The 24589-nt window shown below is 38.2% G+C and overlaps 1 protein-coding gene and 2 non-coding genes across 4 annotated transcripts in view; 1 reads left to right on the forward strand and 2 right to left on the reverse strand.

The window, feature by feature from the left end:
• The window catches only part of STK33 (serine/threonine kinase 33), a 321663-nt gene that overhangs the window by 41807 nt on the left and 255267 nt on the right, over positions 1-24589 (forward strand). The window lies entirely within an intron of this gene.
• On the reverse strand, positions 2604-2710 carry LOC128566126 (U6 spliceosomal RNA). Its single transcript, XR_008374422.1, has one exon. It is a non-coding gene; the product is annotated as a U6 spliceosomal RNA (small nuclear RNA).
• Positions 18444-18569, reverse strand: LOC128566245 (small Cajal body-specific RNA 20). Its single transcript, XR_008374528.1, has one exon. It is a non-coding gene; the product is annotated as a small Cajal body-specific RNA 20 (non-coding RNA).

Consider the following 24589-nt stretch of genomic DNA (forward strand, 5'->3'; position numbering starts at 1 on the left):
GAATCACTGAAAGTAGTTTTTCTCTGAGGTAGATAATGGAGGTGCAGTAGACTTTAATTTTTATTTTGTACCCTCTGGACTCTTCCAATTTTTATTATAGCAATTATTTTCTAATTTTATAGTAATTGAAACAAAAATAATCTAATTGGTGCTAAACATGTTGCTTTTGAAAATGGAATTTAGTATTTTGCGAATAAAATTATTTGGGGTAAATAGTAAAACAAATCAAGTAAGTCCAAATGTTTTTTTTTCCCCAGCAAAAATTTAGGCAGTTCCTACTGCATGAAATACTAAACTGAGAGCTCTTGAGACTTATAAGCCTAAGAAACAGATAATGCTTGATAAATGCTATAAATAGATGTCCAGTCATTTCTCCTGGACTAAAATTCAATTTGAATTTTAATTGAAACCAGATGAAACAAGATGTGTTAGTGAATACTGTTTTCACCATAAGACCATTGTTGTGATACCGAAAAAGAATCACCAAGGTCAGGAAAAAATAACTTGGCTAATGTTTGTGAATTTGGCGATGCCAGTTTGTTGGCTTTGCATTTATTTATTTATTTTTTATTTCTGGGGATTCATTGAAGGTACAATAAACCAGATTACACTGATCGCATTTATTAGCAAAGTCCCTCTTGCTATTATGTCTTGCCCCCAAAAGGTGTGGCACACACCAAGGGTTGGCTTTGCATTTTGATTGTCATAATGGCTGCTGAAGGTATTGGGAGTATGTGAGAAAGTATGTTAATGACTATGCAGGTGAACACAGGAAAAAATATTGTATTCCTGAGCAAAAACTAGATTTGATCAAATGCTACATTTTCAAGTGATGTGTAGATTCTGTGTCAGTATATTTGGCTTATTGCTGTAAAGGCAGTGATTTTATGAAGAAGATTGTGCTTTCATGGAGACAAGCAGACCCCAGCATTTTCTAGAATTTGGCCATGGGAATTTATACAAATCTATTGGAAAATTGTGACATTTTCTGTATTGAAAAATCCATAATTCTTCAAAATCTTGTGATTCCATTGAGTTCAGGACATGTGAGCAATGGAAGATGATTGCAGTATCTACTTGGCATTAGCCATTTGAATTTGAATATCTACAGTCCATTCTGCTATTAACATTTGCTTTCAAAATGTGAATTTGTTGCAGCACCATTGATATACGTATTAGGAAACAATTTGATCATAAAAAAATTTCATGTTTGCTTTTACATGGTATTTTCAGTGAGAGACACCAGACTACTACACACTGTGCCCATTTCAACTGAACTTTGTAGGAACATACAAAATAAACACATGCACACACCTAGAATATCTCCCAGCTGCTTCAGTTCACAGTGTATTATGAGCCACACCCACCCTCAACCAGTGTTGCAGCTTTCCCTCTGATTTTAGATAACTTTCCTTCTACCACCTCCCAATTAACTCATGAGTGGCAACCTTTGTAACACTCATATTCAAAAGCAAACTTTTTCAAGGCAGGGTGTTATACTTAATTTTCCTAACAATTTAACATGTATAAAACTGCTGCAGCTTTTATTTCATTCCTATGTTGTATGTGTGTGTGTGTATCACTGACTTAAGTTTGGAGTGTTGCATCTGTAACTACATTTCTCCCATAAGTCCTATATTTTCTATTAAGTTATTTTTGCAAATGGTGTGAGTTTTAGAAACATAGTTATTTCCTTGTGATAAAACTACCCCCTTGAACCAATCTATACTGATCTTTTTTCTCTTTTCATCTGAGGTTTATGTAGTACATCTGATTTAAAAATTCATTTACACAAACACTACCCAAATGAATGATGGAAATCTTATTTGTCCTTTTGTTGCAGGTTTTCCATTGTACCAAGTTAACTTAATATTTCCAGTTGTCAACCAATTTCTTTAGTTCCTTACTGTTACGTAGACCTTCCTAGTTCATGCGTACTAGTGAATTGGATGATTTTCTAAATTAAAGTTTTGCAAGGGGCTGCATCTTGAGATAAGGTCCCAAATGCCTCATGTTGCACATCTTTGGACTTTTATCTAGATTACCGTGATTTAAGTTTCATTACATTGCTAATGTTCTACATGTTTTTTATTAATATGAAGAAAACCTTACACCAAGTTTGTGGTGTGAACTACCTAAATACAAATAACATGTAATTGAGAATCAAGTATTTATTATTTGGAAGTCAATGTTAGCAAAAGCCCTTAATTATATTTTGCTGAGGGTTTTCGTAGACTCCCGTGATAATTTTGGTTAACATAAAATCTTTCACGTTGAATGCTGAAGTTCCTTTTTGAGTTTCTAACATGATATGCATGGATGGATCAAAGAGTTGTAAGTCTATAATTGCCTTCTTTAGTGGTTTCCTTATACTCAGATTCTGTTCCTTATTCTAGTATGCTTAGTAGTTGCACTATGAATTATTTCTGTAAAAATATGAGACATAGGAATATATATTTTGACTTGAATATTTGCTTTAAGGTTTTCTTTAGTTTTGTCTTTCAAAGTATCTTAGCCAATAGTAAGTACATTTTAACAGAGCAGCATTACAACGGTGACCTTAAAATCGGTTCTTCTTTTCTTCATTTATTCATTCTTTATTAAAAAATATAGAATGCTCCATGAATTTGCCTGTCCTCCTTGAGCAGGGGCCTTGCTTATCTTCTCTGTATTGTTCCAATTTTAGTATATGTGCTGTCGAAGTGAGCACCATTCAGTCTTCATGGAGCAAATTTTTGTCAAGGGGTCTAGTATGTATTATGTCATTTTAGGCTCTGGAGACTATAATGATGAACAAAAATAGAGCCCTTCCTGTTGCAATCTAGTGGGGGAGATAGACTTTAATTAATCAGTAACCAAAGCATATAATTACACATTGTGATAACTGCTATGAAGAAAATGTACAAGTTCTTTTGAAAGAGAAAAACATGGGGACCCAATTTGTAAAAGTGATTTCAAAAAGGCCTTTCTAAGGAAGTGACATTTAAACTGAAACCTACAGGATAAGGAATTTACTGGAAGGGAAAGGGGGTGGAAGGATTTCCAGGCAGAGGCAAGAGGTTTTGTGATATCATTTTATAGTACTTATGACCTTTTTAGATGCTTATATAATTAGGTACTAGTCTATGAGCAAGACAGTTTATAGAGCTGTGTTACTGAAAAGATACATATAAATTACATTTTTATAAATGAATTCCTGAATTCCTGCAGGCTTACATTATATTCACTGTGCTATATGATCTGCATTTGATTGATGTTCAGTTACTTCAATTATTCCTAGATTGATCTTTCCAAAGCACAACTTTGATAATGCTTTTTCCTGCTCAGAAACCTTTACCAGCCTTCAAATTACCCAATAAAATCCAGACTTCTCAGTCTTATGGTCAAGCCCTCCCAAATTGGCCTGCCCTAGTTTCAGTATCTTGCTTCAACTTTACTCCTCTTTCTTCAGTACACTCTCAGTTAGCCAGAAGAACTTCTGGATGAGCACGGGGGCCTTCTCAAATGCCCACTTTTACCTTGCATTGTGTCTCTTCCCTTACTATCTGTTAACCTCTTTCTAAGAATGTCTAGTTGCCATATATATAGTTTATATCAATATATCGAGACCCATTTCCAGTGTTAACCATCTGATCTCAGTGTGTTCTCTGATCACCTAGCTAGAAATAACTTCTTTTTCTTCTGTCTTTTTAAAAAAATTTTTTATTAAATCATAACTTTGTACATTGATGCATTTATGAGGTTCAGGGTACTACTTTGATACACAGTGTGAAATGCTTACGTTGAACTAAGTCACATATCCATCACAGTTATACTCATTTCTTAATAGTTTTGAAATGTACCATTGCATCATGCACATTAGGTGAGGTCTCCCCAAACCCTCCCTTTCCTTTCTCCCTCCCCTCCCCCACTCCTCTTCCCTTCTACTTTCTGGACTATAGTTATATTTTGCCATTCATATGAGTGTGTAGGTGATTATTTATTGATTTCATAGTAGTATTGAGTACATTGGATAATTTTTTTCCCATTCTTGAGATATTTTACTAAGAAGAATATATTTCAGCTCCATCCAAGTAAACATAAAAGATGTGAAGTCTCCATCTTTTTTATGACTGCGTAGTATTCCATGGTGTACATATACCACAATTTGTTAATCCATTCATGGGTCGATGGGCACTTGGGCTGTTTCCATGTCTTGGCTATTATGAATTGGGCTGCAATAAACATTCTGGTGCAAATGTATTTGTTGTAAAATGATTTTTGATCATCTGGGTATATACCTAGTAGAGGAATTGCAGGATTGAACAGTAATAGTCTACTTTTAGTTCCTTGAATGTTCTCCAAACTTCTTTCCAAAAAGGTCATATTGGCTTGTATTCCCACCAGCAGTGTAGAAATGTTCCCTTCTCTCTGCATCCATGCCAACATCTGTAGTTTTGGGATTTTGTGATGTGGGCTAATCCTTTTTTTTTTTTTTGCCAGGGCTGGGTTTGAACCTACCACCTTTGGTATATGGGGCTGGCGCCCTACTCCTTTGAGCCACAGGCACCACTTTTCTTTTGTTTGCGGCAGAGCCTCAAGCTGTTGCCCTGGGTAGAGTGCTGTGGCATCATAGCTCATAGCAACCTCAAACTCCTGGACTCAAGTGAGTCTCCTGTCTCCGCCTCCCAAGTAGCTGGGACTACAGGCGCCCACAACAACGCCCGGCTATTTTTTGGTTGCAGCCGTCATTGTTGTTTGGTGGGCCCGGGCTGGATTTGAACCCGCCAGCTCAGGTGTATGTGGCTGGCGCCTTAGCTGCTTGAGCTACAGGCGCCGAGCTGATGTGGGCTAATCTTACTGGAGTTAGATGATATCTCAAAGTGGTTTTGATTTGCATTTCTTTGATGATTAAAGATGATGAGCATTTTTTCATGTGTTTGTAGGCCATGTGCCTGTCTTCATCAGAGAAGTTTCTGTTCATGTTTCTTGCCCACATAGAAATGGGGTTATTTATTATTTTCTTATTGATTAGTTTGAGTTCTCTGTAGGTTCTAGTTATCAGACCTTTGTTGGAAGCATAACCTGCAAAAATTTTCTCCCACTCTGAAGGTTGTCTGTTTGCTTTACTTACTGTGCTCTTGGCTGTACAGAAGCTTTTTAGTTTGATCAGATCCCAGTAATGGATTTTAGGTGTTGCTTCAGTTGCGGGGGGGGAGGGTCCTCCTCATAAAATATTCTCCCAGGTCAATTTCCTCAAGTGTTTTCCCTGCACTCTCTTCTAGTATTTTTATAGTTTCGTGTCTTAAGTTTAAATCTTTTATCCAGTGAGAATCAATTTTTGTTAATGGTGAAAGGTGTGGGTCCAGTTTCAGTCTTCTACAGGTTGCTAGCCAGTTCACCCAGCACCATTTGTTAAATAAGGAGTCTTCCCCCACTGAATGTTTTTGATAGGCTTGTTGAAGATCAAATGGCGATAAGTAGCTGGATTCATCTCTTGGTTTTCTATTCTGTTCCATAGATCTACTGCTCTGTTTTTGTGACAGTACCATGCTGTTTTGATCACTATCGATTTATAGTATAGCCTGAGGTCTGGTAATGTGATACCTCCTGATTTGTTCTTATTTCTGAGTAATGTCTTGGCTATTCGAGGTTTTTTTTTTTTATCACCAGAAATTTATTTATTTATTTATTTTAAATAGCTCAATATATATATATATATTCTTATTGTTGGGGATTCATTGAGGGTACAATAAGCCAGGTTACACTGATTGCAATTGCTATTCGAGGTTTTTTCTGATTCCATATAAAATGAAGTACTATTTTTTCAAGTTCTTTAAAGTATGACAGTGGTGCTTTAATAGGGATTGCATTAAAACTGTAGATTGCTTTGGGTAGTATGGACATTTTAACAATGTTGATTCTTCCCAGCCATGAGCCCAGTATTTTTTTCCTTTTGTTAACATTTTCAGCTATTTCTTTTCTTTTTTTTTTTTTTTTATTGTTGGGGATTCATTGAGGGTACAATAAGCCAGTTACACTGATTGCAATTGTTAGGTAAAGTCCCTCTTGCAATCATGTCTTGCCCCCATAAAGTGTGACACACACTAAGGTCCCACCCCACTCCCTCCATCCCTCTTTCTGCTTCCCCCCCCATAAACTTAATTGTCATTAATTGTCCTCATATCAAGATTGAGTACATAGGATTCATGCTTCTCCATTCTTGTGATGCTTTACTAAGAATAATGTCTTCCACGTCCATCCAGGTTAATACGAAGGATGTAAAGTCTCCATTTTTTTTAATGGCTGAATAGTATTCCATGGTATACATATACCACAGCTTGTTAATCCATTCCTGGGTTGGTGGGCATTTAGGCTGTTTCCACATTTTGGCGATTGTAAATTGAGCTGCAATAAACAGTGTAGTACAAGTGTCCTTATGATAAAAGGATTTTTTTCTTTCTGGGTAGATGCCCAGTAATGGGATTGCAGGATCGAATGGGAGGTCTAGGTTGAGTGCTTTGAGGTTTCTCCATACTTCCTTCCAGAAAGGTTGTACTAGTTTGCAGTCCCACCAGCAGTGTAAAAGTGTTCCCTTCTCTCCACATCCACGCCAGCATCTGCAGTTTTGAGATTTTGTGATGTGGGCCATTCTCACTGGGGTTAGATAATATCTCAGGGATGTTTTGATTTGCATTTCTCTAATATATAGAGATGATGAACATTTTTTCATGTGTTTGTTAGCCATTCGTCTGTCGTCTTTAGAGAAAGTTCTATTCATGTCTCTTGCCCATTGATATACGGGATTGTTGGCTTTTTTCATGTGGATTAATTTGAGTTCTCTATAGATCGTGGTTATCAAGCTTTTGTCTGATTGAAAATATGCAAATATCCTTTCCCATTGTGTGGGTTGTCTTTTTGCTTTGGGTATTGTCTCCTTAGCTGTACAGAAGCTTTTCAGTTTAATGAAGTCCCATTTGTTTACTTTTGTTGTTGTTGCAATTGCCATGGCAGTCTTCTTCATGAAGTCTTCCCCCAGGCCAATATCTTCCAGTGTTTTTCCTATGCTTTCTTTGAGGATTTTTATTGTTTCATGCCTTAAATTTAAGTCCTTTATCCATCTTGAGTCAATTTTTGTGAGAGGGGAAAGGTGTGGGTCCAGTTTCAGTCTTTTACATGTAGACATCCAATTCTCCCAACACCATTTAATGAATAGGGAGTCTTTCCCCCAAGGTAAGTTCTTGTTTGGTTTATCGAAGATTAGGTGGTTGTAAGATGTTAGTTTCATTTCTTGGTGTTCAATTCGATTCCAAGTGTCTATGTCTCTGTTTTTGTGCCAGTACCATGCTGTCTTGAGCACTATGGCTTTGTAGTACAGACTAAAATCTGGTATGCTGATGCCCCCAGCTTTATTTTTGTTACTAAGAACTGCCTTAGCTATACGGGGCTTTTTCCGGTTCCATACAAAACGCAGAATCATTTTTTCCAAATCTTGAAAGTACGATGTAGGTACTTTGATAGGAATGGCATTGAATAGGTAGATTGCTTTGGGAAGTATAGACATTTTAACAATGTTGATTCTTCCAATCCATGAGCATGGTATGTTCTTCCATTTGTTAATATCCTCTGCTATTTCCTTTCTGAGGAGTTCATAGTTTTCTTTATAGAGGTCCTTCACCTCCTTCATTAGGTATATTCCTAGGTATTTCATTTTCTTTGAAACTATAGTGAAGGGAGTTGTGTCCTTAATTAGCTTCTCATCTTGACTGTTATTGGTGTATACAAAGGCTACTGACTTGTGGACATTGATTTTATATCCTGAAACATTACTGTATTTTTTGATGACTTCTAGAAGTCTTGTGGTTGAGTCTTTGGGGTTCTCTAAGTATAAGATCATGTCGTCAGCAAAGAGGGAGAGTTTGGCCTCCTCTGCTCCCATTTGGATTCCCTTTATTTCCTTGTCTTGCCTAATTGTATTGGCTAGAACTTCCAGCACTATGTTGAATAGTAAAGGTGACAGAGGACAACCTTGTCTAGTTCCAGTTCTAAGAGGAAAAGCTTTCAGTTTTACTCCATTCAGTAAAATATTGGCTGTGGGTTTGTCATAGATAGCTTCAATCAGTTTTAGAAATGTGCCACCTATGCCTATACTCTTCAGTGTTCTAATTAGAAAAGGATGCTGGATTTTATCAAATGCTTTTTCTGCATCTATTGAGAGGATCATGTGATCTTTATTTTTGCCTCTGTTAATATGGTGGATAACGTTTATGGACTTGCGTATGTTAAACCAGCCTTGCATCCCTGGGATGAAGCCTACTTGATCATGATGAATGACTTTTTTGATGATAAGCTGTAATCCATTGGCTAGGATTTTGTTGAGAATTTTTGTGTCTATATTCACGAGTGAGATTGGTCTGAAATTCTCCTTTTTGTTTGGGTCTTTTTCTGGTTTTGGTATCAGGGTGATGTTTGCTTCATAGAATGTGTTGGGGAAGATTCCTTCTTGCTCAGTTTTTTGGAATAATTTCTGCAGTACAGGAATAAGCTCTTCCTTGAAGGTTTGATAGAATTCTGGAGTGAAGCCATCTGGACCAGGGCATTTTTTAGTTGGAAGCTTTTTTATTGTTTCTTTGATCTCAGTGCTTGAAATTGGTCTGTTCAGGAGCTCTATTTCTTCCTGGCTAAGTCTAGGGAGAGGGTGTGATTCCAAATATTGATCCATTTCCTTCACATTGTCAAATTTCTGGGCATAGAGTTTCTGGTAGTATTCAGAGATGATCTCTTGTATCTCTGTGGGATCAGTTGTTATTTCCCCTTTATCGTTTCTGATTGAGGTTACTAGAGATTTTACTTTTCTATTTCTAGTTAGTCTGGCCAATGGTTTATCTATTTTATTTATTTTTTCAAAAAACCAACTTCTTGTTTCATTAATTTTCTGAATGATTCTTTTGTTTTCAATTTCATTGATCTCTGATTTGATTTTGGATATTTCTTTTCTTCTACTGAGTTTAGGCTTAGATTGTTCTTCTTTTTCCAATTCCATAAGATCTCTTGTGAGATTGTTGATGTGCTCTCTTTCTGTTTTTCGAATGTAGGCATCTAAAGCGATGAATTTTCCTCTCAAAACTGCTTTTGCAGTATCCCATAGGTTTTGGTAGCTTGTGTCTTCATTGTTATTATGCTCAAGGAAGTTAATGATTTCCTGTTTTATTTCTTCCTGCACCCATCTGTTATTCAACAGAAGATTGTTTAATTTCCATGCCTTTGGGTGGGGTCGAGCATTTTTGTTAGAGTTGAGTTCCACCTTTAGTGCCTTATGGTCTGAGAAGATACAAGGTAAAATTTCAATTCTTTTGATTCTGTTGATATTTGTTTTGTGTCCCAGGATATGATCAATTTTGGAGAATGTTCCATGGGGTGATGAGAAGAATGTATATTCTTTATCTTTGGGGTGGAGTGTTCTATATGCGTCTATCAAGCATAGTTGGTCTAAGGTCTCATTTAAATCTCTTATATCTTTGTTTAATTTCTGTTTAGAGGATCTGTCCAGCTCTGTAAGAGGTGTGTTAAAGTCCCCTGATATGATGGTATTATCAGATATCATATTGCTCAGACTGAGTAAGTTCTGCTTCAAGAATCTGGGAGCATTTAAATTGGGTGCATAAATATTTAGAATTGAAATGTCTTCTTGTTGTAGTTTTCCCTTGACCAATATAAAGTGACCATCTTTGTCTTTTTTGACTTTAGTTGCTTTAAATCCACATGTATCTGAAAATAAGATTGCACCTCCTCTTTTCTTCTGAATTCCATTTGCCTGAAAAATTGTCTTCCAACCCTTGACTTGGAGCTTTAATTTGTCTTTTGAAGCCAGGTGTGTTTCTTGCAGACAGCAAATGGATGGCTTGTGTTTTTTAATCCAGTCAGCCAACCTATGTCTCTTCAGTGGGGAATTCAAGCCATTAACATTTATGGAGATAATTGATAAGTGTGGTAGTATTCTATTCCTCTTATTTGGTGAGAGTCCATTGCTTAGTTTTATCTTTTGCATCAGTGTGGAGGTTAGGTTCTGTCCTTTAATTTCTGAGTTCTTACTTTGCTGCTGATCCATTGTGGTGGTCAGTGTGCAGAACAGGTTGAAGTATTTCCTGTAGAGCTGGTCTTGTTGTGGTGAATTTCCTCAATGTTTGTATATCCGTAAATGATTTGATTTCTCCATCAATTTTGAAGCTTAGCTTAGCAGGGTACAGAATTCTGGGCTGAAAATTGTTCTGTTTAAGTAGATTAAAGGTAGATGACCATTGTCTTCTTGCTTGGAAAGTTTCATTAGAGAAGTCTGCGGTCACTCTGATGGATTTGCCCCTGTAGGTGAACTGGCGCTTACTCCTGGCAGCTTGCAGAATCTTTTCTTTTGTCTTGACTTTGGACAGGTTCATCACAATGTGTCTTGGAGAAGCTCGGTTAGAGTTGAGGCGACCTGGGGTCCGATATCCCTCTGAAAGCAATGTGTCAGAATCTTTGGTGATGTTTGGGAAATTTTCTTTTATAATATTCTGTAGTATGGCTTCCATTCCTCTGGGGCATTCTTCTTCCCCTTCTGGAATTCCTATAACTCGTATGTTGGAACGCTTCATAAAGTCCCATAATTCTGACAGTGAACGTTCTGCTTTCTCTCCCTTCTTTTCTGCCTCTTTTACTATCTGAGTTATCTCAAAAACTTTGTCTTCTACCTCTGAAATTCTTTCTTCTGCATGGTCTAACCTGTTGCTGATACTTTCCATTGCATCTTTAAGTTCCCTGATTGACTGTTTCATTTCCTTCAGCTCTGCTATATCCTTTTTATATTCTGCATATCGTTCATCTCTGATTTGATTCTGTTTTTGATTTCCTTTTGGTTATTTTCCACTTTATTAGCAGTTTCCTTCATTGTTTCCATCATTTCTTTCATTGTTTTCAACATGTGTATTCTAAATTCCCTTTCTGTCATTCCTAACATTTCTGTATAGGTGGAATCCTCTGCAGTAGCTACCTCATGGTCCGTTGGCAGGGTTGTTCTGGACTGGTTCTTCATGTTGCCTGGAGTTTTCTGCTGATTCTTCCTCATGAGTGATTTCTTTTATCTGTTTCCTTGCCCTAATTTTCCTTTCACTTCCTCTTGCTCTTTAAGTTCTTGTGCCTGTGGACTAATGGTTACAGGACCAGAAGGGTGAGAAGGTTGAGGAGCATAAAAGGGATGAAAGAAAGGAGGACCGAGTGATAAGAAAAAAAAGAAAGATAGAGAAAGGAGAGGGGGTGGGGATAAGGAATATTGCCAAAGAAAGAGAGGTACAGAAAGAGGGAGACAGGGCAGTATAGGTGTACAGTAGGGTACTTTGACACAACCTTAAAAAACCCCACCTTCTGGGAGTGCCCAGTTGGGTGGTTCCCTTGAGGTCAGCAGCTCTTTGCTAACCTGATCAGACACAGTACCCCACCTCCACCAAGTAGAGAGGAAAGACAAAAATGCTATAAATCAAACCAAAACAAGCAAACAGAAAACTTTTACGGGGATACAATTGGGTGAAAAACCAAATGATAGGGGTAGAAACACTAGCAAAAATGAAGTTGTAGTTATTAAAAAAGGCAGCAAGGGGAAATTATAATTAAACTAGAAAAGTTGAGAAAGAAAAAGGGATCTGTATGGAAAAGATTGAAATTAAAAAACAAAAGAACATCAACAACATCAAAATAAAGAAACAAACAAACAAACAAACAAAAAAAAACAATCAAACAAAAAAAAAAGAAAAAAATACACAACCAAAAACAAAGCAGTTTGTATATGTTATTGAATATTGTCTGGGCAACACGTGGTCTTCTGGGGTATGAGATGTTAGTCACAGTTCTGATACGACTGGAGGCTGCTGATTTCTCAAACCCCAGCAGGTAGACACCCTAAATCTCTCTTCAGCCCACTTAAAAGGCACTTTGAACTTGTAAACTTGCTGAGCAGAAGCCTTCCCAGCTTTCTCGCTGGAATCACTGCTGAAGTGGCTATCCGCTTACCCAGTGTGCCAAAACCGGTCTCACTCTGCCCCTGAGGGTTAGGGCTGCAAGGCGGCTCAGACCCCACCCTTAGGCTACTTGGTTGCTGGGTTACAAGCTCCCACCCGTTTCTAGCTCTGCGACCCTGAGGGCGGAGCTTGCCGGGGCAGATCACTGACAATGGTTCCGTGTGACCCACCGCCAAACACTATTAGCTCCGTCTGGCTCAGCGGCTCAGACTGGGGCCCTAGACAACGGCCAAAGTTCTCCGCACTCCCGCTCAGGCCTTCCCCAGGGCAGTTCAACTCAGTGCCAAGCCCAAGGACATCATAACAGTTCACAGGTAAGGCGTTTCTGGTTTGCAGTCTCGCTGCCACTGAACTTACAGTTGTGGGCGGGTTTAGACGGATTGAACACACGCGACTACTTGCCGGTTTTCCACTGTTTTAGTCCTCCTCTTGGGGTCCAGAAGTCTCTCGCTGACTCCCTGTGTTGTCATAGGAGTGATGATAGGCAGTTCCCACCAGCCAGAGATGCCTGGAATCCTATCTCCCCAGACTCACAGTGCCCAGATGCAAGGAAGCTGTTACTCGGCTGCCATCTTGCTCCGCCTTCAGCTATTTCTTTTCTTAAAGAAAGAGAGAACTATGTTCTTTTCTTTATAGAGAGAACTATGTTAGGTAAATTCTTTGTTAGGTAAATTCCCAGATAGTTCATCTTCTTTGGCACTATTGTAAAAGAAATAAGAGTCCTTGATTATTTTTTCAGCTTGACTATTGTTGGCATATATAAAAGGTACTGACTTGCAAGTATTCATTTTATATCCTGAGATGCTGCTGTATTCCTTGGTCACTTCTAAGAGTTTCGAAGTTGAGTCTTTGGGATTTTCCACACATAGGATCATATCATCAACAAAGAGTGAGAATTTGATCTCCTCTGACCCTACTTGAATACACTTGATTGCTTTCTCTTGCTTGATGGTGATGTCTTAAGACTTCCATTACTATGCTGAATAGCAGTGGAGACAGAGGGCATCCTTGCCTTTTTCCTGATCTGAGTGGAAATGTTTTCAATTTTACACCATTCAATGTGCTATTGGCTATAGGTTTGCTGTAGATGGCCTCTATCAGTTTAAGAAATGTCCCTTCTGTGCCTATTTTCTTAAGAATTCTGATCATGAAAGGATGCTGGATATTATCAAAGGCTTTTTCTGCATCACTTGAGAGAATCATATGGTCTTTGTTTTTTATTTTATTGATGTAATGTATTATATTTATAGATTTGTGTATGTTGAACCACCCTTGCAACCCTGGAATAAAAACAACTTGATCATGGTGTATAATTTTTTTAATGTGTTGTTGAATTCTGTTTGCTAAGATATTGAATATTTTTGCATTGATATTCATTGATGATATTGGTCTATAATTTTCTTTCTTTGTTGGATCTTTTCCTGGTTGGGTATCAGGGTGATATTTGCTTCATAGAATGTGTTGGGAAGTATTCCTTCTTTTTCTATGCTTTGGAAAACATTGTATAAGATAGGTAGTAGTTCCTCTTGAAAGGTTTGATAGAATTTGAATGTGAAGCCATCTGGTCCTGGACTTTTTTTGGGGGGGAGGGAAGAGATTTTATCGATGCTATTTTAGTGATTGATATAGGTCTATTCATGATTTCTAATTCTTTCTGGTTGAGTCTAGGAAGGTGGCGTGCTTCCAGGTATTGGTCCATTTCCTTCAGATTTTCAGATTTCTGGGAATCGAGATTTTTATAGTAATCATTGAGAATTTTTTGAATTTCTGAAGTGTCTACTGTTATTTCTCCTTTACTGTTTCTGAGAGATGATATTAAAGATTTTACTTTTCTATTTCTGGTTAGGTTGGCCAAAGGTTTATCAATTTTGTTAATTTTTTTTAAAAAACAAACTTTTTGTTTCATTGATCTTCTGAATGATCCTTTTGTTTTCGATTTCATTTAATTTTGCCCTAATTTTGGTTCTTTTCTTCTGCTGGGTTTGGGGTTGCAATGTTCTTCCTTTTTCAGTTGCTTGAAATGATCCATTAAGTTGTTGGTTTCCTTTCTTTCTGTTTTATTGGTCAAGGCTTCTAATGCTATAAATTTCCCTGTTAGGCCTGCCTTTGCAATATCCCACAGGTTTTGATAATTTGTGTCTTCATTATCATTTTGTTCCAAAAATTTGGTGATTTCCTTCTTAATCTCGTCTTTGACCAGCTATCATTCCACCTAAGATTATTTAGCTTCAGTGACTTTGTTTGAGTATGAAGATTCCTATTGCTGTTGAGTTCAACTTTTATTCCATGGTGGTCCGAGAAAATACAAGGAATAATTTCTACACTTTTAAATTTGTTGAGGTTACACTTATGTTCTAGGATATGATCTATTTTGGAGGATGACCTATGGGCTGATGAGAAGAATATATATTCAGTTTTATTAGGGTGAAATGTTCTATCTATAGAGATCTTTAAAGTCCATTTGTTCTAGGGTCAGGTTTAAGTCTAATATTTCTTTGTTTAGTTTCTTCTTGGAGGATCTATCCAAAAGTGTCAAAGGGGTGTTAAAATCTCCAACTATTATAGTGCAGGAAGATATCAAGTTGTTCATCTCCATTAGGGTCTGCTTTATGAACCAAGGAGCATTCTGGTAGGGTGCATAAATGTTCATTATCGAAATCTCTTCATGTTGGGTGTTTCCCTTGACAAATATGTAGTGACCTACCTTCCTTGTCTTTCTTTATCTTAGTTGGTTTAAAGCCAATTGTATCTGCTACTAAAATTGCAACCCCTTTTTTTGTTGGTTTCCATTTGCCTGTATTATAGTCCATCCCTTTACCCTGAGTCTGTTTTTATCCTTTGCAGAGCTCCTCAAACTATGGCCCGCTGGCCACATGTGGTGGTGTGATTGTATTTGTTCCTGTTTTGTTTTTTTACTTCAAAATAAGATATGTGCAGTGTGCATAGGAATTTGTTCATAGTTTTTTTTTTTTTAAACTATAGTCCAGCCCTCCAATGGTCTGAGGGACAGTGAATTGGCCCCCTGTTTAGAAAGTTTGAAGACCCGTGCTTTAACGTAGGGTGAGATTCTTGTATACAGCAGATATATGGTCTGCGTTTATGTATCTAGTCAGCCAGCCTGTACCTCTTTAGAGGACAATTTAAATAATTTACATTAATTGAGAGAATTGATAAGCCTGGTTGTATTTTGGGTGTCATGATTGTCAGATGTCCAGTGGACATTTTTAATCCTTTCATCACTGTGGAAGGATTTTTGTTCAAAAATTTCTGGGTGAGTTTACGTTGGAGGCAGAGCATTGCGCTGGTCGTTGTGGAGAATGGGTCTAAGAATATCCTGGAGAGGTTTAGTTATGGCAAATTTCTTTGGCATGTCTATGTCATTAAAGTATTTGATTTCTCCATCAGATATGAAACTCAGTTTAGCTGGATAGAGGATCCTGAGCTGGAAGTTGTTCTGTTTTAGGAGATTGAAGGTTGATGACCATATTCTTCTGGCTTGAAACATTTCAGCTGAGAGATCTGCCGTCATTCTGATAGTTCTCCCTTTGTAGGTGATGCTTTTGTTTCGTCTGGCTGCTTGCAGAATTTTCTCCTTCATCTTAACTTTGGCAAAGTTAATCACAGTGTGTCTAGGAGATGCTTTATTTGGATTGAGTCTTGCTGGGGTTGTGAAACTGTCTGCTATCAGAAGTTCTGTATCTCTCACAATGCTTGGGAAATTCTCCTCCAAAATCTCTTGGAGTAAAGCATCTGTACCTTTAGGACCATCTTCTTCTCCTTTGGGAATGTTCTCGTCTTCTCCTATAAGACGAATGTTTGATCTTTTGGAGTGATCCCACAACTCTCTCAGGGAGAATGATCAGTTTTGCTCTCCATTTGTTTGCCTCTTTGAGTGTTTGGGAACATTCAAAAGCTTTGTCTTCAGTTTCAGAGGTCTTTTCTTCTGCCTGGTCAACTCTATTACTGAGGGATTCTACTGTATTTTGGAACTCCTCAACTAACTTTTTTATTTCCTTGAGCCCTGCTGTCTCTTTTCTCATTATGTCCATATTTTTGGTGACTTGGGCTTTAAATTCATTAATTTCTTGAGACAACTTTAGAACTACTCTTTGAAATTCAATTTCTGTCTTTTCTTCCGTTCTATTTATCTTATTTGCAATCCATATTCTGAATTCGATTTATGACATTGCTGCCATTTGTCTATGCATGCATCTTCATTTGTATCTCCTTTGTCATTTCTTGTGGGTGTTGATCTACTCTGGTTATTCATGTTGCCAGAGTTCTTGCTGTTCTGCACCATGTTTATTTTCCACCATTTGGTTATTAGGTTATTTGGTTATTAGGTTATTAATCTCACAGGTAGGGTGAGATTGAATTGGGGGTTTCCAGGTAGTAGAGATAGCTTCTTACCAAAGTGCTAGGCTTTGTAATTGTGGCTTATCTCCTACAACCCTACAAAGGCCTCTTTCAGAGTTTTGGCCAGAGACTCTGAGGACCTACTTGGTGAGATAGCACAAGCTAGGTCTGTTTTGATATCAGCCAAACATCTACCCTATCCTAGGAAACCACAGTATTAGGTTTAAATTTCAAATGTAAAGAGATACAAACAGCTGTAGCCCCCAGCCCCCACACTTCAATTGTTTTTTGCTACAGAACTTCAAAGGTCAACCTCAGAATGTCCCTAAGTGGACAGCCCCAGACACGGGTTCCAATCGAATTGTCTCAGGCAGTGCAAACCCTGCCCAACAGAGAGGGATTCAAGGGTCTGCAATAGCACAATTGGAGCCAGGGATCCACACTCCTGCTTGCCAGACTCAGTCCACACTGTTGTCTGCTTCTTTGCTCACAGGCCCAGTTGGAGCCAGGGGCCAATGTCCCCACTCACCAGTCTCAGTCCATACCCAGCTAGCCTCTGCTTGTCAGACCAGCTGGGGTAAGGGGACCATGCCCCCATTTTCCAGTCTTGATCCACTGCCTGGCAAACCCCTGTTCACAGGCTCTGTTAGAATCAGGGCACCACACTCCACCAGCAGGTCTCAATCCTCACCCAGTAAGCCTCTGCTCATCAGCCCCATTGGATACGGGGAACCATGCCATAGCCCTCAGTTCTTGGTACATATCCAGTAAGCTACTGCTCGAGGTTCTATTGAAATCAGGAGACCACACCCTTGTTCTCAGGTCTCAGTCCCCGCCTAGAAATCCTTTGCTTACAGGCTCAGCAGGGGCTGGGGACCAGTCCTATCTGTTGAACTCAGTCCACACAGGGGCAACCACTCTCCTGCTGTGGGTGCCATCAGAGCCGTGGGTTCTGCACCCTGTCCTGCCAGACACAGCCTGAACTGAGGGTCAGTACCACCACTGGCCAGACATAGTCATAATCAGGGGACTGCTTCTCTTTCCACTAAGTGTCCCTTACTTCCCACACCCTCTTTCTTCCCCGTTAGTCACAGATTCTGTCCTAATGGTTGGTGGTCCACACTTTGCCCAAATCTCTCAGGAAAAGACCAAACACTCTGCACTCTGCAGGGGGCAGGACTTCAGACTGCCATGCGAGGGGGGAAGGGTTGACTGGGAGTTTGGACGTGTGGGGGAAAATATCTGTTCAATTTTATGCCTGGCGGGGTGATGTCTAGGTTCATAAGTGGGACCTCCCTGGAGAAAGAGACCTAAAGTTTAGTGGCTCTCTCCAGTGAGGTAAAATGAGAGGTCTTTTGTTCTCTGCATGTTCACAGATAGCCTGAAGCAGGCCTCCTGCTTGGGGGAGGGTCTCCCCTCCTCTAGTCGATAGGCTTTGTACCTGTAATTTGTTTTCTTGAATGCTCTTCCTTGGAGTTAAAGCTTGCTGAACTTCTTTCTTGGCTCAGCTCTCCACCTTTGGCTTTATAGAGTCTGATTCAGTCCAGTTTTCTTCCTCTGCTCAGGAGCCTCTGCTGGGGTTTGCTACCAGTTGGCCATCTTCCCAGAATTATTCTTCTGTCTTCTTGTGGCATTTTATTTTCACTGTTCTTTAGGCACCTCTGCCTTTAAAAAAAAATGAATATTATTTTAAATTGACCAATCATAAATGTATAGATTTATGTGGTACAATATGTTGTTTGATACATGTATATAGCGTAGAATGATTAAATCAAGCTAGTTAACATAATCACACCTCACTGATTTTTTTCAAGTGAGATATTTGAAATTTACTCCTAGTTATTTTGAAATCTACAATTCATTATTATTGACTGTAGTCACCCTGCTGTGTAATAGATCTCAAAACCTATTCTTCCTGTTTGTACCCTTTGATCAAAAACTATCCATTCCTCTCCCTGCCCCACTGCCTCTGGTAACTATCATTCTTCTGTTTATATCCATGATTCTGGCTTTTAAAGATTCCACATGTAAGTGAGATCATGTGGTATCTTCCCCCACCCCAAATATCTGTGGTAAGAAAACAAGGCTGTCCAGCTCATGAAAGTCCTGGTGACCCTCAAGGGCTTGCCTTGGCCTCTTACCCTGGCTTAGGAGAAAAGCGACCCCCCACCCCCAGGGAGATAGGCCCTGGTGTTTGTCATTCTGTGTCTGCTTGATTTTACTTAATGTAATGTCCACCAGATTTATCTACATTACCGGAAATGACAGGATTTCCTTCTTTGGTAAGGCTGAATAGTATTCCATTGTGTATATGTGCCACCTTTTTAAAATCCATTCATTCATTGATGGGCACTACAGTTATTTTCATATCTTGACTATTGTTGAGTGATGCTGTCATGAGCATGGGAGTGCAGAGATCCTTTTGACATACTGATTTCAGTTCCTTTGGATATATACCTAGGGGTGGGATTGAATCATATGGTATTTCTATTGTTAGTTTTTTGAGGAACCTCTGTACTGTTTTGATAGTGGCTATGCTAATTGGCATTCTCACTAACAGTGTACAAGGGTTCCCCTTTCTTTGCATCCTTGATAATACTTACCTTTCATCTTTTTGACAATAGTTACTCTAACAGATGTGAAGTGATATTTCATTGTGGTTTTAATTTGCATTTCCCTGATGAGTAGTGATGTTGAGCATTTTCTCATGAACCTATTGGCCTTTGTATATATCTTCTTTTTGGAAATGTTTATTTGGGAGGCTGGGCGTGGTGGCTCATGCCTATAATCCTAGCACTTGGGAGGCCAAGATGGTTTGAGACCAGCCTGAGCCAGAGTGAGACCTTGTCTCTAAAAATAGGCAGGTGTTGTGGTGGGTGCCTGTAGTCCAAGCTACTTGGGAGGTGGAGGCAAGAGAATTGCTTGAGCCCAAGAGTTTGAGGTTGCTATAAGCCATGATGCCATGGTACTCTACCAAGGGTGGCAAAGTGTTGCTCTGTCTTAAAAAAAAAAAAAAATAAAAATAAAAAGAAATGTCTATTTGGGTCCTTTGCTTATTATTATTATTTTTTGAGACGTTTTGCTTTGTCACTCTCAGTAGAGTGCTTTGGTGTTACAGCGCACAGCAACCTAAAACTTCTGGGCTCAAGCGATTCTCGTGCCACCTGAGTTGCTAGGACTATAGTGACTCACTGTGATGCCCTGCTATTTTTTTTAGAGATGGGTCTCGCTCTTGCTTAGGCTGGTCTTGAACTCCTGTGATCTACCAGCTTTGGGCTCCCAGAGTGCTAGGATTATAGGCATGAGCCACCATGCCTGGCTTTTGCTCATTTTCAAATTGAGTTGTTTGAGTTCCTTATGTACTTTGCATATTAAATGATTATTACATATGTGGCCCCATTCTGTATGTTGTCTCTTCACTTTGCTAATTATTTTCTGTTCTATACAAAAGCTTTCTAATTTGATACAATCCCAATTATCTATTTTTGCTTTTGTTGCCTGTGCTTTCTATCCTAGTATCCAAAATAATCACTGCCTAGTCTAATATTGTGAAGCTTTCCCCTATGTTTTCTTCTAGTAGTATTATAGTTTCAGATCTTATGTTGTAATCTGTTTTGAGCTAATTTTTGCATATAGATGGAGAAGGATCCAATTTCATTCTTCTGCATATGGATATCTTGTTTTAACAACACCATTTATTGAAGAAGTTGTGCTTTCCCCACTGTATGTTCTTGGCTCCTTTGTCAAAAGTGAGTTGACTGGAAATGTGTGGTTTCTGGGCTTTCTAACATGTTCCAATGGTCAATGTGTCTTTTTATGCCAAAAGTATGCTATTTTGATTATACATAGATTTATAACATACCATCATGCACTGCATAATGATGTTTTGGTCAAAGATAGAAAACATATACAACAGTGGTTTCATAAGATTAAAATGAAGTTGAAGGATTACTATCACTTAGTGATGCCATAGCTTTTGTAATATCATAATACAATTTATTATTGTTTGAGGTGATGCTAGTGTAAAGAAACCTACTGTATTCCCACTTGTATAAAAGGATAGCACATATAATTATGTAAAATATGTAATATGTGATAATTAACAATAAACAACTATCTTACTGGTTTATATATTTACTATACTCTTTTTTTTATTTTTTTTGAGATAGAGTCTCACTATGTTGTCCTCAGTAGAGTGCCGTGGTGTCACAGCTCATAGCAACCTCTAACTCTTGGGCTTAAGTGATTCTCTTGCCTCTTCTTCCCAAGTAGCTGGGACTATAGGCACCCACCACAATGGGCAGTATTTTTTGGTTGTAGTTGTTATTATTGTTTGCAGGCCCAGGTTGGGTTCGAACCTGCGTTTGAACCTGCCAGCTCCAGTGTATGTGGCTGGCACCCTGGCCGCTGAGCTACAGGTGCCGAGCCATATACTCTTTATTGTTATTTTAGAATATATTCTTTTCATTTATATAAAAAAAGTTAACTGTAAAATAGCCTCAGGCAAGTCCTTTAGGAAATAATTTAGAAAAAGACATTGTTATCATAGGAGATGACAGTCCCATAAGTGTTATTACCCCTGAAGACTTTCCAGAGTGACAAGATGTGGAGGTGGAACACAGTGATATTGATATGCCTGACCTTTGCAGGCTTAGGCTAATGTGTGTGTTTCTGTCATTTTGAGAAGTAGTCTCACTCTGTGCCCTGCATAGAGTACCATCCTGCATCCTAGCTCTCAGAAACCCCAAACTATTGGGGTCAAGTGATCTCCTTACCTCAGCTTCCCAATAGTTTGGGCTTGCCACAACTCCTAGCTAGTGTGTTTTAGTTTTTAACAAAAAATTTAAAAATTAAGAAACCTTTTAAAATAGAAAAAAGCTTATGTAATAAGTGTATAAAGAAAAGAATTTTTATATAATAATGTAAGTATTACTACGAAAGAGTCAAAAAGTTAATAAAGCAAAAAAAAAAAAAATATAGTAAGCAAAGTGACTTCAGCAAGATAGCAGAGCAGAAGATTCCCCAGTATCATTACCCCTACACAAATACAACTAGAAACTATTTAAAGATAAGAATCCTACCTGAATATATCAAAGCTCAGGGAGAATCTGAGGAGCCCCCTGAGTTCATAGAACAGTGAGAAGCTATGACCAATAAGAGGAAAGTTCTTTTATTTGTGGAAAGCCCACTCTGGTCTTGTCCCAGAGGATTTGTGCATCTATATTCATAAGGAATATTGGTCGATAGTCTTCTTTTTTTGTTTTTCCTTTTCTTGGCTTTGGTATGAAAGTTATACTGGTTTCATAGATTAAGTTGGAAAGGATTCCCTCTTTACTTTTATGGAATAATTTCTGTATTATGGGTACCAGGTCTTTGTAGGTCTGACAGGATTTGGCTGTGAATCCATCTAGTCTGTGACTTTTTTTTTTGTAAGTTTTTTTTTCAAAGTACCATTTCAAGCTCACTGTTAATTATCAGTCTGTTCAACAGTTTTATTCCTTTCTGCTTGAGTTGGGAAGTTGTATGTTTCCAGGAACTTATTCATTTCCTCTATATTTTCTAGTTTATGCAAGTAGAGATTTGTGTAGTATTCACGGATGATGTTTTGTTTCGCTTTGATATCAGTTGTAATGTTACTTTTTTCTTTTTCTTTTATTTTATTTGTTTATTTATTTATTTATTTTTTACTGTTAAATCATAGCTGTGTACATTAGTGCAATCAAGGGGTACAATGTGCTGGTTTCACATACAATCTGAAATATTCTCATCAAACTGTTCAATGTAGCCTTCATGGCATTTTCTTAGTTATTGTATGTAGACATTTGTATTCTGCCTTTAGTAAGTTTCACCTATACCCATTCTAAGATGCACCGTAGGTGTGGCTCCATCCATTATCCTCCCTCCACCCTCACCTCCCCCCTCCCTTCCCCTTCCTTGGCCCTTTCCTCATAGTCTTGTGCTATAGTTGGGTTATAGCCTTCATGTAAAAGCTATAATTTAGCTTCATAGTAGGGCTGAGTACATTGGGTACTTTTTCTTCCATTCCTGAGATACTTTGCTAAGAAGAATATGTTCCAGCTCCATCCATGTAAGCATGAAAGAGGTAAGTATCCATCTTTCTTTAAGGCTGCGTAATATTCCATGGTATACATGTACCACAATTTGCTAGTCCATTTGTGGGTCGATGGGCACTTGGGCTTCTTTCATGACTTAGCAATTATGAATAGGGCTGCAATAAACATTCTGGTACAGATGTCTTTGTTATATTGTGATTTTTTGGTCTTCTGGGTATAAACCTAGTAAAGGAATTATAGGATTGAATGGCAGTTCTATTTTTAGATCTCTAAGTATTCTCCATTCTCCAAACATCCTTCCAGAAGGAATGTATTAGTGTGCACTCCCACCAGCAGTGTAGAAGTGTGCCCTTTTCTCCGCATCCATGCCAATATCTCTGGTTTTGGGATTTTTGTTATGTGGGCTACTCTTACTGGGGTTAGGTGATATCTCAAAGTAGTTTTGATTTGCATTTCTCTGATGATTAAAGATGATGAGCATTTTTTCATGTGTTTGTAGATCATGTGTTTGTCTTCTTCAGAGAAGTTTCTCTTCAAGTCCCTTGCTCATGCTGGGATGGGATCACGTGTTCTTTTCTTGCTAATACTTTTGAGTTCTCTGTGGATTCTGGTTATTAGACCTTTATCGGAGGTATAACCTGCAAATATTTTCTCCCATTCTGAGGGCTGTCTGCTTGTTTTACTTACTATGTTCTTGGCTGTGCAGAAGCTTTTTAGTTTGATCAGGTCCCAGTAATGTATTTTTGATACTGCTTTAATTGCCTGGGGAGTCCTCCTCATAAAATATTCACCCAGGGTGATTCCTTCAAGAGTTTTCCCTGCACTTTCTTCAAGTATTTTTATAGTTTCATGTGTTAAGTTTAAATCTTTTATGCAGTGAGAGTCTATCTTAGTTAATAGGTGTGGGTCCAGTTTCAATCTTCTACAGGTTGCCAGCCAGTTCACCCAGCATCATTTGTTAAATAGGGAATCTTTTCCCCACTGAATGTTTTTAATTGGCTTGTCAAAGATCAAATAATGGTAAGTAGCTGGATTCATCTCTTGGTTCTCTATTCTGTTCCAGACATCTACTTCTCTGTTTTTGTGCCAATACCATGCTGTTTTGATCACTATTGATTTATAATACAGTCTCAGGTCTGGTAGCGTGATTCCTCCTGATGTGTTTTTAATCTGAGTAATGTTTCGGCTATGCGAGTTTTTTTCTGATTCCATATAAAACGAAGTATTGTTTTTTTCAAGATCTTTAAAATATGACAATGGAGCTTTAATAGGAATTGTGTTAAAATTATATATTGCTTTGGGTAGTATAGACATTTTAACAATGTTGATTCTTCCCAGCCATGAGCATGGTATGTTTTTCCATCTGTTAACATCTTCAGCTATTTCTTTTCATAGTTCTCTTCGTAGAGATCTTTCACGTCCTTTGATAGGTATACTCCCAATATTTCATCTTCTTTGGCACTACTGTGAAAGGAATGGAGTCCTTGACTGTTTTTTCAGCTTGGTTATTGTTGGTATATATAAAGGCTACAGATTTATGGGTGTTGATTTTGTAGCCTGAGACATTGCTGTATTCCTTAATCACTTCTAAAAGTTTTGTAGTAGAATCCCTAGTGTTTTCCAGATATACGATCATGTCATGGGCAAAGAGTGAAAGTTTGATCTCTTCTGACCCTATGTGGATACCCTTGATCGCCTTTCCTTCCCTAATTGCAATGGCTAAAACTTCCATTACAATGTTAAAGAGCAGTGGAGACAATGGGCAGCCTTGCCTGGTTCCTGATCTAAGTGGAAATGATTTCAATTTAACTCCATTCAATACGATATTGGCGGTGGGTTTGCTGTAGATGGCCTCTATTAGTTTAAGAAATGTCCCTTGTATACCAATTTTCTTAAGTGTTCTGATCATGAAGGGATGCTGGATATTATCAAAGCTTTTTCTGCATCAATTGAAAGAATCATATGGTCCTTATATTTTAGTTTGTTTATGTGCTGAATTACATTTATAGAGTTACCTATATTGAACAGCCTTGAGAGCCTGGGATAAATCCCACTTGGTCCTGGCGTATAATTTTTTTTGATGTGTTGTTGGATTCTGTTCGTTAGGATCTTATTGAATATTTATTTTAGCAT

Source organism: Nycticebus coucang, chromosome 14 (genome assembly GCF_027406575.1).
Source record: "Nycticebus coucang isolate mNycCou1 chromosome 14, mNycCou1.pri, whole genome shotgun sequence".
In the NCBI taxonomy this organism is placed as follows: Eukaryota; Metazoa; Chordata; class Mammalia; order Primates; family Lorisidae; genus Nycticebus; species Nycticebus coucang.